General features: G+C 41.5%; 1 long non-coding RNA gene across 1 annotated transcript; it reads right to left on the bottom strand.

Annotated features, from left to right (window-relative positions):
• Positions 1–3,070: 3,070 nt before the first annotated feature.
• Positions 3,071–4,227, bottom strand: LOC307070989. The gene is made up of 3 exons (XR_013811605.1): positions 3,741–4,227; positions 3,548–3,624; positions 3,071–3,348 (listed from the first exon to the last, which is right to left on the bottom strand). It is a non-coding gene; the product is annotated as an uncharacterized lncRNA (long non-coding RNA).
• Between the last annotated feature and the right edge of the window lie 12,788 nt (positions 4,228–17,015).

Below are 17,015 nucleotides of genomic sequence, written 5' to 3'. Positions count from 1 at the left end.
CACCAGACCCTAGCCTCCGCTAGTACCGCTCTTTGTCAGTCTAGTCTGTCCCCGTTTGTCGCTGTCTCAGTGTTTCATGTGCGGGGGCGTGGCCTGCGCATTCCAGCGCAGTTCCCTGATCCAGCCACGTTGATCACCCGCACCTGACAGTCATCTCCAATCAGGATCACCAGTACCATTCTTCGCCAGATTGTCAGTTGTACTTACCCTGTTGAGTAGCTTCCTGATTCTTCATACCCTGTATTCCTAGTGTTCTAGTTTACTTGTGTTCAAGTCTGTGCAGTCCTAACACTTTTGTCTCTCTACCAGTCATTACATCACGACTATACTCCAACCCTGCTCTACTGCCAGAGTTACCATCATCACCGAATCGTCGGTTCGGCTGCCAGCCGACTCAACCAACCCCGGTTTGGACTACCCGGTCCGTGGATTCAGGATTATCCCTAACGGGTGCAACCACCAGCACCAACCTAAATCAACCGTGGATTAATAAACCGTTTAGCTGTTACCGCTCTCGTCTGTGGTCATTTGTGCCGTGCGTTTGGGTCCACCCCGTCTTGAATCGTAACACACAGATCCTTTCACCTTCTTTTTTTTGTATTTGTTTCGACCAATCATGTTGCTACACAGTAAAAAACAGTTAATTGTTAATTTTACTGCTAAAGAGTGGAATTTAACTCTGTCAGATAATATGTGGTCCCACTTAAAATTTGTGTAAAACTTACTTGATGGGCAGAGTCAACATTTCAGAGTTTCAATTCAGTGTCAATATTAACAATGGAAAGTGTAAAAGTATTTAACACTGGTCAGTTCACACTGTTACGAGTATTATCTTAGAGTAAATTCTACTCCTGTTTTACATTAAAATGACATTTTAATGTGTAATATATTAACATTTTTATTTCTCTGCAGTGTCATTTTTAATCTAGGTTATCTGTTGCAGTGTTACTGATTCACTATAACCTATTAAATGGAAATAAACACAAACATATATATGGTTACATGGTTCGCACATATATGGTTACATGGTTCGCACTGGTGCGACCTCGGGTCGCACCAGTGTGCGCCCCAGGCCAATGGTATCGCATTTCTTTTTTGTTATCACCACATGATTGGACAATTCAGCGAATCAATCAAATAGGCTACCTCCCTCAGCAGCATTCGCGCAACACAATTACATGTAGAGAAGAGATAGATCGCTAACTAGCAGAGAGTTGTAAGCACTTTCACCCTTTTCAGTGGAGGAATTGGACTCCCCAAGCAATGTTAAACTTAAAAGGAGCAAGTAGGTTACATATTAATTTACTCTTTCGGCCTGTAGCATATAAACAAAATGAAGCAACTGTCCCATATTTCTAACTGCATTTGAAGTAGACATTGAGACTCACAAAAAATGGACGCTATAGGACAGTGCAGAGCTATAGAGAGAGAGTTGCGACACGCTATGATCTCGCCGACAGGGTGGTCACGTGGTTGTCACGTGGTTCATGTAAGCCTCAATAGTTCCAAACACGCCGCGCTTTCAATGTTATTCTATGGGACGACAGCAGAGATTTCAATATTGAATGGTAAATATGAATGAAAAAACACATACAAGTATTTGTCTGACTGTTATTATTTTTTTACTGCATTATTGCATTATTGCATTTTTGTAAATGTCCGTTTTAGAGTGGTAGGGGGACAACTGAAAGCTATTAGATACGTTTTTAAGTTTTGGGGGGAAAGCTTCACGTTCGTGTTAGCATACTGGCCTAACCTTAACTTTTACCTTACATCTGTTTTTAAATCAAAGTATTCAAGATGTTCTACCATGATCATTTAAAGATATAAGCCACACAAAGTATCAAATATATTAAAGAATAACAACTCATTACGCTTGGATGAATGAAATTGTATTTTTTTTTATTAAACAATTAGTGTGACAACAAGAACAAGTGATTGCGATTGTGTGAACAGATTCAACAATGGACACAGCAGGGAACACTATATACTTAGGGCAAACCATTAACATATAACGTTGCAAATATACTATACTTTATGCCATTACAATACTTATAATAGCCCTGAGCAAATTCAAAATGGGTTTAGGAGGGAGGATCCTCGTTTGGTCACGAACTCTAACCTATTCTCAAAAGTCGGGGCATAAGTGGTTGAGGAACAGTTGTTACCCGCTCTGTGATCTTCAATGGTGTCATGATTCATTGGTTACAACTAACATTTTATAGATAAATGGTCATACCATGGTTGGCTGTGCAGCATTTGGATGCTCCAATCGGTCCGAGAAGGGTTACCACATGTACGGCTTCCCCAAGGACCAAGAGACCAGGAAAAAATGGATGGCAATGGTCAGCCGTCAAAACTTGCTGACAGTCAGCAACAGTCACAAACTATGTAACGTAAGTAATGTTCAGATCACTTGCTAGCATTTCAAAGGGCATAATAATTGTAAGTGTAGAGAATTATGACTTTCCAAATTTCCAATGATATTTGAAGTGCAATGGAAACTGATCTTACAAGCCTACCTACAGGTACACTTTGAAAATGACCAATTCAAAGCCACAAAAGTAGTTGGGATGTTGAAGTTAAGGCCCGATGCAGTCCCAACAATTTTCATCCATCGCCCTAAACCGAAGAGGAGGAAACCCCCTTCTGTGAGGGTGCCTCCGGATACAAGTGCAACGGACCACACATATTGCGCCAAATTAAACTTCGGTATGATCCATGCAGCTAACAATATTCCCCATTTCATGTAATTCAAGGATAGACTACACACCGAATGAGATTACCTAATTCATATTTGTACATTCAGTTTAAAAAACAACCAGAAGGCAGGGATTCTCTGAGGATTTGCACACAATGTAGATAAGACACTATTTGCCGGTAGATCCATTTATACATTTTATTGGTTTCTGATTGTGGCAGATAATTTAATTCACATTACAGAAATGTTTCGCTTCAATTCATTTTCTTACATTGGAGATGACAGTAGTTGCAAATGCAAAGGCAAAATACATATAACAGCAACATTACTTTTTTGAGGGAGAGATTGAGGGAGAGATTGAGGGAGAAATTGAGGTGGATTTCAAGAGCGTTGAAAGGGACATGACAGGAGACAGAGAGAGAAATCAAGAGGCCACATTGCCAGTGGCAGGTGATTCAGTGGCAGGTGATCCAGGGGCAGGTGATCCAGGGATGTGTGTGCCGAGGGCCAGTCAGTCAGGGGTCAACAGTGAAGTAATAACTTTGCCAGGGCCAGCTGCTCCAGGGACTGCTGCTCCAGGGACTGCTGCTCCAGGGACCAGACTGCCAGGGACTGATGGGGCGACTGTGGAGGACCTAATAAGGCAACTAGAAAAGGAAAAATTATTGAGAAGGAGAGCAGAGAGGGCTCTTGTAAAACGAAAAAGAATCAATTTGGCACTAAGAAAGAGAAACAATTCAGTCAACAAGAATTTACAACAAGTGTTTAATTCCGACCAAATTAGAGCCTTTGGACAGGAAAATAGACAAATACGGTGGGGAAAGGAGACAATTAAAAAAGCCATACAGGTTAAATTTACTGCTGGCACCACTGGTTACAAAACCCTCCAGCGAATGCATATTCCGCTGCCCAACATCCGGACGCTGCAAAGGAGGATGCAGCACGTAAAACTGGAGCCAGGAGTTTTGGGCGAAGTGTTTGAAATGCTGAGGCTGAAGGCAGGTGGTATGACGGAAATGGAGAGAGAGTGTGAGCTCACCTTAGATGAGATGTCCATTACTCCAGGCGTGGAGCTCCATTTGGGAACGGGGAGGCTATTTGGCAATGTCACACTGCCTGAGCACAAAGGACAAGCGACACATGCACTGGTGTTTATGCTGGCTGGAGTTACAACACGGTGGAAACAAGTTGTGGCTTACCACTATAGTGGCAATTCCACCAATGGAGCAGTTTACAGGCCCATCATAATCAACATTGTTTAAGCAGCGGCATCTGTAGGGCTTCATGTACTGAACATCACCACAGACATGGGGAGCCCCAATAGAGCAATGTGGAAGTCCTTTGGGGTGACCTATGACAAGCCATGGATCCAGCATCCTGTTGAGCCAAGCCAGCGCCTCCATTTCATGCCTGACGTTCCTCATCTCGTTAAGAACTTGAAGAGTGCCATTGTCCGTGGTCACATCATCACCATACCACAGGATGTGGTGGAAAAGGAGCAGCTGGCATAGAGTGAAGTCTCTGTTGCCCCCTTAAAGGATCTGGTGTCCTTCCAGGAGGGCATGGCACTTAAGCTGGCACCCAATCTGTCCAGAGGTGTCCTGGAGCCTAGCCATTTAGAAAAGATGAAGGTGAGTTCAGCAATGCACGTATTCAGCAAGTCAACAAGTGCAGCCCTGAGGTACATGGTGGAGGAGGAGCGCAGACCACAGTCCTACCTTACAACGTCATGGTTTTTGGAGAAGATGGACCACTGGTTTGACCTCATGTCGTCCCGCAATGTTGTTTGTGCCCTCAGTCATTTCAAGATGGAAGAGTATGAAAAGGCCATCAGCTTCCTCCGCGACTCGATCCATCTTTTTCGGGGCCTGAAGATCGGTCCCCAGGGCAGCTGGAAACCAGTCCAGACTGGACTGGTGATGGCCACAACAACAATTCTGGAGGTCCAGCAAGATCTGTTGAGACAAGGGCACAAATTTGTTCTCACAAGCCGGTTCACACAGGACTGCCTAGAAAATATGTTTTCTTGCATACGTCAGAGGAACTCTGTCCCGACACCTGTGGAGTTCCACTATGCACTACGGGCTGTCACTGTAGGGCAGTTCCTCTCCACAACACATACTGGCAGTTACCTGGATGATGCATCAGACCACTTGGCGGACTTCCTGGACACCCAGAACAGCAGCTGCAGTGCTTCTGAGGTTGTGAGAGTGGAGCAGCTGGTAGACCCATCACCACCTGACATGACAAAGACAGAGTCCTGTGTCCTCTACCACCTGGCAGGATACATAGTGAAGAGGGTTATCGGCTTCTCACTCTGTGAGGAATGCAAGTGTGCACTGGTGGAAAAAGTCACCAACACCGCAAGTGAGAGAGCTGTATTACTTGAATTAAAAGAATTTAAAAGGGGAGCATTATACCGTCCATCCGATGAGGTGTTCACTCTCCTGCAGAACGTGGAGCAGCTGCTCTGTTCTCAGACAAGTGATTCCCTCATGCAGTCCTCCAATGTAGTGGCACAGCTGGAAAGAGAGGCCATGGGTCTGGACAGCAACCTTCCCTCATGCCATGAGCTGAAAAAAAAAAACTTGTCAACATATATCAGGCTGAGGTTAAGGATTCAGTCAAACTGCATCAGGGCTGAGAGGAAGGTAAACAAGCATAATAAGGGGTACCTTGGAAGCAAGAGTCAGACTAAGAAGGCAATTTCAACAAAGCAGACTTCCTCACCTGAGGTCATAACATCTAGGCCACTGCCAACCGGCTTACTGATTGCCATGGATGTATTTGGCCTCTCCATTCCTGGCCCACCGTCCGCAGCCCCCAGCCTCCTCTTATTCCAGCAGTCACAACAAGCAGCATCTACCAGCAGCCAACGCCAGCACCAGCCACCACCATCAGCAAACGTCGTCAGCCGCCACCACCAGCAGCCACCAACAGCATCCACCAACAGCATCAGCAGTCACACTAATTTCTGTGTATAAAACATGTAAAATCTCACAATGATTTGATTTTTTTTGGTGGAATAATGAGTTTTTCACCTAATAAGGCAACTAAAAAGGAAAAAATAATGAGAAGGAGAGCAGAGGGCTCTTACAAAACAAAAAATAATCAATTTGGCACTTAGAAAGAATCAATTTGGCACTAAGAAAGAGAAACAATTCAGTCAACAAGAAGTTAAAACGAAAAAGCCATACAGGTTAAATTGACTGCCCATCATAATCAGCATTGTTGAAGCGGCGGCATCTGTTGGGCTTCATGTGCTGAACATCACCCTTTCCACGATATAATTAAACAAACACGATTTTATTTCTACTAGCTATCGCATCATAAAACCCGTCCTTAAATTAACCTAAATTATCCTAGCAATCCAACATAAATAACTAACTAAATAGCTAACTAACTAAAAGTTAGATTCACTACTGAACTTTGTAATTGTTGGTGTAGATACCATCACACGGCGAAGTCGAGCTAACAAACCAGCAGGCAATCGGTCGTCTACCAAGATAAAAATTATATATAATTACGCTGTGCATATACAAATAAATATCAGTATATTCCTCATAAAGGTCCTGATACAATATAGACAGCTGAAATTTCAAAGAGGTAGCTATTTAATCAATTTACCCCTGGAGATACCTTCACAGATGGCGAAGTTGAGCTAACAAACTAGCAGGCAAACGGTCGTCTACCAAGACAAATATATATATAATTACGCTGTGCATATACAAATAAATATCAGTATATGCATCATAAAGGGCCTCTGATACAATATAGACAGTTGATAATTCAAAAGAGGTAGCTATTTAATCAATTTACCTCAGAAGTTACTCGGCGGCCAGCAATGGAAATGAATGACCTCCTACGCCGTAAAATGGTTGTGTTTTTTTTTGGAACTATTTGAGGCTCCATACCCCGGAAGTAGGCGCTACAACGGAGTCCAATGGAAGTGTCGCCACTCTGTTATATCTACCACTCTGGGACAGTGATCATGATTTGTCTAAATATCAGGATAACAATAATGGGTCAAATAGCAATGGCTGGTGGATTGGCCATAAAGTCATAGGCGCCAGAACCTATGAGGCCGCCGGGCCCACTTTTCGTGATCGATGAACTATTTCGTTTCTTAGTAATGTTTTGGCCTAATATTGTTACTATACAAACGAACAGAGCTTCGTCTCCCCACAACCTTGTATTGATTGAGTCTAAAACGTTCTCAACGATTCAGCCAATGAGAGTACTACAGCAGGTAGCAATCGCGTTGCCATGGCACATGGGTAAACAAATGATTAGGCACCGCCACACAAGTTAATTTACGATCGCTGTAGGCTTCAATATCATGCAAGCATTTATGTTTTTTTTTTTTTTCCTACATCACAATTCCATGCTTTGATAAACTTTTGTTTTTACCTACCATTCTCGTTTGGTCTAGTAGGGAATTCGCACAATAGCGCTGCTGCTGTTTGCTTACGGCTGGTTCAGACTCCACGATTTCAGCCCGATTTTGCCCCATTCGTTTGTCGGAGAGAAATTTGAAATAAATAAATGAATAATAAGTAGGTTCACATATTGACAAGACAAACAGCAAACTGACAAATTATATTTTTCTATAATCTCCCTGCTTCTGAAATCTCCGCCCAGCGCTCGTCCGCTGGTTTTCCATAAGCATTCCACTGTGCCATCATCCCTGCTGCATGCCCGCCTCACACATTGTTGAAATCATATGCTGGATGCTTTATTCTTTCTATGTGGCTTTTAGTTAATGATCGGGCTATAATAAGACCACGTTGGCTATGTTCGCTGACAACAGGGGACATTTTATAGTGGTTGGACATTTTAGCGAGCCGACAGGCTTTTTTTGGGGACGCGGAACACGCAAATCAAAATAGGGATGACATTACAGCTCATCCGCGCATCTCTACTAGACTTCGCTGCACTACGCAGAGGAACGCCATCATGCCTAGTATAGGAACTCGGAATCCATTGTTATTTACACTTTGTTGCAGCGTTGATGCTGCGTGAAGCACGGCATTAAACACGACCAAAGTTCTACAGTCACATCCAAAAGCCACCTATAATGATGATTGCGATGAGGATGAGGATTATGATGACGATGATGACAATGAAGAAGGTTATTATGATGATTCAGTGTTTACTATGCGGTGACGACACATTATTTGTATCACAACGGTGCTGCAGTGCGCCGCTTCCTATTGGCGCTAGGGGCGGCAATTGACGCACGTGAAATGCGCACCGCGGCGCTTAGGAGGTGTCACGCGCTGTTGCGACACATGCACACACATTTGGCCCCCCCACCACTGAAATCATTCCGGCGCCACTGCATAAAGTAGGTCTGTATATGAAGTGTAAGCTTGTCCAGGCCCTGCAAGTCAGGATGTAGGCTATGAATCTGAATGAATAGTAGGTAAATAGGTAGTGGCCATCCCAAAAATGCACCAGAATACAGGAAATCAAATCTATTAAATTCCATTTTTTCCCAGACCACAGACCCCCTGTCTATTACTGTGCCCCACCAACATTTTTGATCACCAGCCGCCACTGCGTATGACATATGACTCTGATGTTTTGGTGTTTTTTTTAAACGACTTCAGCTGTTTCTTGGGAAAAAAATGTGTTTACCTTCATAGCGCGTACACCAACTATGAAGTACAGGTCCAATTTTCTGGATGCAGTGGGGGTAATGTATAAGAAAATGGTGCTTTGGTAAAAGTATTTTCTGAGGATACAATTTCTTGAACAGCCTGTGATGTTTCACACTCAAATGTTTCAAATAAACACAGAGATCTTGAGATCACATAGGAGAAAAAACGTTTACTATTTGTAGTAATAAAAGAAGTAGGCCCCAATATTTGTCAGAAGAAGTTACCAAATCTCCAAAGATGAGTGGGACATTTCTCAGTAAACACCATGACTGAATGGCATTCAGTCCCAGATCATTAGACTCTCCTAAATTCACAGTCACTGGTCTATTGTTTCTCTCCAAGAATCCATAATCAAAACTTTGAATTCTTAAATTCAGTTTCCCCAATGTAACATGTTGTTCTTTAAAAAACACAAACAAAAGCTTTAATTCGTAAAGCCTTTACCTTTAATTGGGCCAACCAAAATATCATGAATCACATCCACTGAGAAGTTCTCAGTTGTGTGAAAGTATGTCAATGAATTCAATAAGCATGACCGCTTCACACCAAAAACATAAGAAAGCGATGGAGTGTGAGCCATCTGTTGACAGTGTGAAGTGTGGGGGTCTTTGGTACGCAGAACTATTTTCTGAGAATCTTCCGAGCATTCAGTTTGAAAGTCATCTTTTTCAGCCAAACAAAACATACAACAGTATCTTGCACTGAAAGATGCCACCAGACCAAACAAGCCATGTAAACCTAAATTATTGCCAGTAACTTGAACCACACTGCCACGTACATGACCACCGTACAGTGAAATTTCAATACCATTATTCTCTAACACTTCAATGTCTAGAACTATAGGAGCAACAATGTCACTAAAGCTATACCGTTTAAGATCTTGTGCATGAAATAAGGCACACAGGTGTATGTTGGCCGAAAAAGAATTCCATTTCGAAGAAAAGTTTCTTAAAGGAAAATATATCCAATCCAATTTATGTATATCATGCTTAGAACTGAGAGGATTTGCAACCTCGACATCATCATAAAACATCTGGATCTGCACTGTCTTGAGTTGTCAGTGGCTGAGCCTTTCAACATCTCTTTGATATGCTTGCTTTTAAATATTTTCTTCAATGTAGATAAAATTGGAACATACATGAATTTATCTTGAACAACTATCTGATCATATGTCCCATGCTGTGTCTGAAATCGCGCACTTACGTAAGTGCACTTACATTGAGTGCACTTCATTATCCCTACAGTACAATTACTTATAGCTACAGTGCTTTCATTTCTACAGTGCACTGTCAAAACAGCCTTCACGCACCTACCGGAAATGACTTTGCAGTTTGACGGTTCTTTTTCGGTGGTATTTTTGTTTCTGCTTGATCATTTCCGTTAGTCGCCTGTATTAGCGATCTAGCAGTATTCACGTTATCGTGCTTGATACCAACTGATTACAGAATTAACAACATAAAAACACTGGTCGGATACAGCCTAAAACATTGTAGTTGTACTGAAAAACAAACCAAATATGTTGAGCACGTCGGTCTCAAATGTTACAATGTCTTCCATTTTCCAATTTCAAATTCTCTCCCCCTCCGCTACGTAGTCAAGATGGCGGCCGTTGAGGGTGGAAAGTGTCCATCGGTCCACACTCAAGTTTAAGATTGTTTTGAGTGAGCCACCGAGGCACTTCTAGTGCACTGCAAAAAGTAAGTGTAAGTATAGAAGTGTGCTATTTCAGATACATCACCAGTCTTTTTATTCGGCCTGGTGTCAAATCTTGAGCCCATTACACATTCAACTGGTTCTAAAGTTTCCCACTTGCTTGTTAAAATTTTTGAGTTTTTATTCTGAATCAAGAATTGGTTGAAAGGATTCTTCAACTCCTCAAAACATTGCTTCAAATTTCTTGCACGTTTCTCTTTCACTGAATACATGCTTACTTACAGTTTCTTTAGCATGCTGATGGATATCCTGGACAATCTCTTCCATAGAAATCACTACAGAATGCACTGTACTTTGGCCTACACCTGCTGCCTTTGGATCGGAAATTACTGGTGCACAACTATTTACAAGGTCTGATGAAGACCACAAAAACACCTGGATGAGGTGAAATATCACCTTCCAATGCAGAATAAAACGAGCTGCTAAGATGACACTTGTTAATATGCTTTTTAAAGCCAGAAAAGTTACCAAAAGAACGTGAGTATTCCACTTGACCACATTTAAGATCAAGAGTCCTGCCAGGAACAAGACCATAGATTAATTTAAGGTGCTTTACAAGGGTGTTTGCACTCTTGATCACTTTTGCAAAGAAAACACTGAACCACGCCATTTTCTTGATCGCAACTCTGCAACTCTGGGAGTTTCCCTGGTCATCCCAATATCAATTTTGGAAATTGTTGTTTGCAGAAAAGTGAAAAGTTGTTCACAGAAGTACTGTACGACGCACCAAAGTCATAATGGGCCTTGAAGAGTTTGTCGAGGGCTCCCACAGAACCTGTCGCCTTACATGGCAGTGCATACTTATCAATGACATGGAAGAAGACAGGAATGTGGCTTCTTGTGGGTCCCTGAGCCAGTAGGTAAGGCTGACTGCTTTGGATGTTGTCTAGATGCTGCTGCACACTGGTTCCAGTCTTAAAACACATTCATAATCAGAGTTAGAATCAGCTTTAATGGCCAAGTATGCTCACATACAGGGAATTTGACATCAGTAGGTGTTCAGTCTCTCAGACAGGTAGACACATGCAATATAGACACTATACAATACAGACACTAAGCAAACATAAGTAAATATACAGACATAAGGCTGCATACTATAAATTGGGACAAATAGACAATAAAAGTGGCAAATACAGACTGGCACGTAACTTATGGTCTTATATACAATATACATCGTACTACTATAATAGCAGGCCTGTCGCACCAGCTACTCAAGTTACTCATGTGCGCATGTGCCAAGCAGCTTGCAGCTCACACACACACACAGCACGTGCGAACGCATACATACACCGCAAGCACACGCATACACACTGCATACACACACCGCACACACACACACATGGGCACGAACATACATGGAAACCCACACATCCACACACACACACACACACGCACGCGCACACGCCGCACGTCAAGACAAAGGCAGTGACACATACACAGAAGCGCAAACACTCGCACGCACACACACACCGTCCATCAAGACAAAGGCAGCGACACACTCGCAGAGCTAAGACGTTATGTTTTTAAACATAACGGCTCCGCCATCGACACACGCGCAGGTAAGAACACACACACACGCGCACACACCGCAGCGACACTTGCCCAGGTAAGACGTTATGTTTTTAAAGATAACAGCTCCGCCATCAACACATGCGCAGGTAAGAACACACACGCACGCGCACACACCGCAGCGACACTCGCCCAGGAAAGACGTTATGATTTTAAACATAACTGCTCCACCATCAACACACGCGCCCAGGTAAGAACACAAACGCACACACTGCAGCGACACACACGCCCAGGTAAGATATTATTTTTTTAAACATAACGGCTCCGCCATCGACACTCTCCCAGGTAACATGTTCTGCCTATAGTGTAATGTTAATGTTTTAAGCAACTGTTAAGCTTACCTTTACGAATCTGATGAGGTTATCTACAGCTTGAGATGCAGACATCTTTCCTGGCCTTTTTTGTCCTTGTGCACATGGTGGTAGCAGATGTAGCAGACATGTCACAGTCCAAACCTAATGACCAACAAAGATCAGGTTAACATTAGGTCACAAATACATTAAACTGGCATTATTACCTTTATAACCAACAACAATGATAAACATTCCCAGTTATACCATTCTCAACTTCAGCAGCTGTCATTAAATGCACATTAAATCCAAGAGCTCTGTTGTGGGTACCAGACCATGGCTTTCCTTCATAACTTTTTCTTTGAGAGTGGTCGGCCACTTCTCCAAGAATTTGTTGGCTGTGACCTCAAAAAATAGTAGTCGGAAATCTTGCTCTATCTGTAATACAACAATGCAGCACAAAAAAAGGGTTGATGAGTGACAATACATTCTACATTGGATACTTCAGTGATTCAACTAACAAAGATGTCTTACTAGTCCTGGGGTGTCCAGAAACCGAGGGAAGACGGAGAAGACATCTGCTGATCTCTTTTCATCGTTGACCATGGAATGACGATAAATGAAGGTTGCTTTCATCTTCTCCTGGATGGTGTCGTTATCAGCTGAGTGTTTCAAAACAGCAATAGCTGCTTCCACATTCTTGTCTGACAGCACTTTGTCAGGGGTGAAGGGTCTGGTCTGACCATGGCCTGGCCCATCAATTTAAGATCCACACAATTTTATTAACTCATGCACACAGTACACATTTCATATTTAATCAAAACCTTCCAGAACTGTGGAAAAAAAAAGTAAACTTACTTTTGGCAGATTGTTTACTAAGGGACCTCTGTCCTCTGCAACTTGTCTTTGAATGATCTTCAAACGCCAAGCAAGGTATCCAGAACCGCTCTCAGGATTGTAGTAATGGTCCTATGCAATTTAATAAATGCAAACTGGCTATGCAGAACATTTCTGTGGGAAATTTTAAGCTTGATGTTGTAAGGATCTTTTTACTTACATATCCATTTGCTGAAAATGGGTCCTCCATAAATGGAAACAGTGTAATTATCCCCTGTGCGTACTTCTCTCTGACATCTTTTGGGGGGGATGTCCAAATGCATGAATTCAAAGGTGACCTTCAATCATTTGGCATTGAACAACACAATTAAAGACATTTCATTGCATCCATTGTTTCTTTAGCCTACATGTTTGGTTCTCACCCATGTTTTTCTTTCATATCAGCAGTAAGTATGTTAACCATCTGTCTTCTGGTGGCATCTGTCAGAGATTTGGTTCTTGCACACTCTTGTATAATGCGTTCACCACTGGGCTTTGTTGTCATAATTTTTTCAATCGTCTTAAATTTTCAAACCTACACAAGACTTGAAAATAATAACATAAGAACACTCCAAATCGAAAAAACATATTCCAGGTTAAATTTAACAAAACTACCTACCGCTTTTGCCTCATAATTTATGCGGCATGGCCTTTTAGGCTGATTTCCTTCTGCATTTTCTGCCTCCTCAGGTGGGTCACACATCTCAAAGTTGAGAATAACTGATATATCGTCAGATGCTAATGTGCCTGATGATGATGAGAGGGAAATTTCTGCATTTTAAGGAATATGAAAAGAAAAATGTGTTAAGTGGAACTGCTCTCATCCCAAAAAGCTCAATAAGATGAGGATGAATTTGTGCATTACACCGCAAGGGCGTGCAATGCTCCCTGTAACAACACATTTAGCCATCACTGTGACTTCAAAGCTATTTAATAAAAACATTTATGCAGAATTTTGTTTTTGGTTTAATAGTTGAGCACATTTGTAAATAATCAGTAATAACCAAGTTCTGCATTGCTCAATACGACTCGGAAGGTTCCAGGTGACTCCATCACGAGTTCCACAAAATCCTCTATGTCAGCTTTGTTGGCATTCTGGTCATACACCTTTACTTCAGGCTGTCTACCTTCTGGTATGTTGAATTTCAAGGTCACTGAAGTAAAAGGAATGGATAATATAGAAATTGTTACAAAATGTGAAAGGCAATGCATTTCCTTCTGATGAGAATTAAGGGAGTAGAGTAGCCTTATGCCTCTAACAAATGGAAATGAGTTGTATTTATTTCCCATATTTTATTTACCTTCATTTATAAAGGTCTTGAATGTCAGGTCAGAGTCAGAGAGCCGAACATACTTCTGCTCTTCACCAAACGAAACATGCAGCAACATATTCTATTGTAGGGCTCTCAAGTCTCAAGCATTGGGCGTGAGACACACGCATTTCGAGCCATGCACACGCTCACACGCCACACTTCGTATTTCTCACGCAGAGAAATTACCAGGATAGCGCCCACCAACTTGCGCCGCTATTTAACAGTGGAACAGGTAGGAATGAAATGGGTTCCCCGTGCGTAGGGTAACCAGACGTCCTCTTTTGCCTGGAATTGCCCTCTTTTTGAGACACTTTAAAAAAATGTGTTTGGGCGGAATTTCAAAATAGTCCGGGATTTTAATAAAGCCTCATACACGTTTCTCTGGGTTGTTTGCAAACAAATTATGCTACGCCCTCCCCTACTATGTTCTGTTCCCATTGCATTGGTGGAAGTGACTTGAGAGTTACCGTCATGTTTTATATTATTCATTTTTCTTTACCATTGTTGATTATAGGGACAAACATTAACACATTTCTCCCACAGGGGATTGATGAAGTTGTTTCTATTGAACAGAAAGAAACGCTTGGTCATGCTTTACACACACTTTACCACAGCATTGGCCTGCTGAATGCCAGATATATTTTAAGCATTAGACTAAAAATTATTTTTTTGAACATTTGCAACGTTTACAAGTTCAAGGAAAAGTATATGCCTCTACTGGTGTTGCTTAGGTCAATAGCCTTTTGAGGCAGTGTTGTTTCAGAATATTAGTGTTAAGGGCCAATAATGCTTATTATCATACATTAGTCAGCATGTCCTTATGGCACCAGATTTGTATGCAGTCACATGTTAATATGTCACATGTCAACCCCCACCCCCCGACAAAAGCAGTTCAAAACTTGAGAGCCCTGCTATTGATTTAAGATAATACAAACAAGTAAAAGAAAAGTTGAAACAAAGTTTTCCCTATTAATGTTCACAAGAAAGAAAAGTAGCTGCTTCACAAATCTTTTGTCAACCGTCTGGTGTTAGCTAATGATAGAACTAGTTGCTACAGGTTATGTGTAGCTATCATAATGTTGCCCCAAGTCAATCAGCTACTTACCAAATTGTTTGCTTTGCTCCGCTCCAAACAGGCTTGATTTCTGTGAAGGAGATAAAGTTGATGTAGTTAACTCATGGTTAAAAAATCCATCATGCTACCTGTGAACTAAATTAGCCTTCTTTTGTCCCCAAACCATCCATATCCGTCCATTTATGAGCATGTGTACCCCACCTTTACTTTCACAAAATATGGCTCTGAAAATGAAGTCAGGGTCATCACACTCCTTGAAAGCAGAGGACATGCTGTGCACAACAAAGGACTTGTGGTGCATCCTGACCACCCCTGGTTGGCAGCCAGTCCAGATGGGATTCTTGACGGGACAAAACTTCTTGAGATCAAGTGCCCCTTCAAGAGTCCGATGTCTCTCAAAGAATTTCTCACCCGGCCAAACGGTGACATCAAAATCTTGGAAAGTACCTAGTTTTGCCAAATGTAAGAGCTGGATACTACCTTCAGGTTATCAGGGTTGTTTTTAATGGCAAGAAATACCATCTGCATTAGCCTATTACACTAGATAAATAATATAATGTGAACTAATATTCATTATTTGGTGCCAATTTACTGTATTTTCGATTATTTTAGACACAAGTGGCTGTGATGTGCCTTTGCAGTTTGCAGTCTACAGAGCTGCAAACTGGTTTTCTGGACACAAAAGGAACAATTAGAATTGGAGATTCCATTTGACAAAGATTACACTGACAAACAAGTAGAGCAACAGGAAAAGATACATTTTCTACACATGCTTCCCAGGTTGGCTGAGGATTTTGGAGTAAATAAACTATATCTCTGCACTAAGTATCTTGAACTGTTTTGTAATTAACCGACATATCAGTTGGCAATAAGTCTCACTATGTGAGATGCAAACATAACAAAACAATGGTTCAAATACATTTGATTATACAATAAATTGTTATTGTGTTATTATTAATATTTGAAGTATTAATAAAACATAATAAATACAGGTATGTACGCTATTCTCTGTATCCATCTAAATACTTTGTATGAAACTGTGTGTGTATTCTCTGCATCTATCTCTGTACAAGTATGTATGCATTTATGTATGTATGTTTCTCTCTATAAATAAATAAATATGTGTATGTATCAAAAAAGGAAAAAAGGAATAAATAAATGTAATTCATGAATATACAAGATGTTGTGTAAGATTATGTAAGACAATACTTGCTGGACATAAGCTCTCCTCTCAGATTTATGAGAGCTGCACAAATCTAAAGTATTAGATAAAGTATTTTATCAATTTAAGGAACTAAGCTTATTGGCACGGTTTGTGACAGGATCTTGAAGACTTTGAGACGCCTTATGCGTACATTTGTTATCCGTCTCACCTGTCACTTGCTCATTAGTCAGCTGGCTGTGTTTCCGTGTAAACGCAGGTATGACTAGCCTTACCCTCCTCTCCTCAGCAAGATCTCTAATTGTGAACCCACGGTCCCCCATCCCCAAATCACCAGGACGTAAACAATCAAGAAACCCTGAGATCTGTGTAATATACCTGTCACTACACTTCCCACCAAAAGTCTCTGCAATAATCATCAGCATCCCTGATGGAGCAATGGCAACAAGGTACTTAACAATGTTACTTGCATAGTAATGGCTGTAAGACTCTGAGTGCGAGTCTACGTTTTTGGCTTTTTGCAGAACACTCTCAGTGCAGTCAATGATACAAGATAAATCAGAGAAATGTGGCAGAAAAACCTTTGGCATAGTTAGTTTTATTGTGTCACGGGGCAGCCATAAGTGTTTTTTGTAAGTGTTTTACTGACCTGA

Source organism: Pollachius pollachius (genome assembly GCF_949987615.1).
Source record: "Pollachius pollachius genome assembly, chromosome: 2".
In the NCBI taxonomy this organism is placed as follows: domain Eukaryota; kingdom Metazoa; phylum Chordata; class Actinopteri; order Gadiformes; family Gadidae; genus Pollachius; species Pollachius pollachius.
The sequence above is the reverse complement of the archived record's forward strand: the minus strand, read 5'-3'. Positions and strand labels throughout refer to the sequence as shown.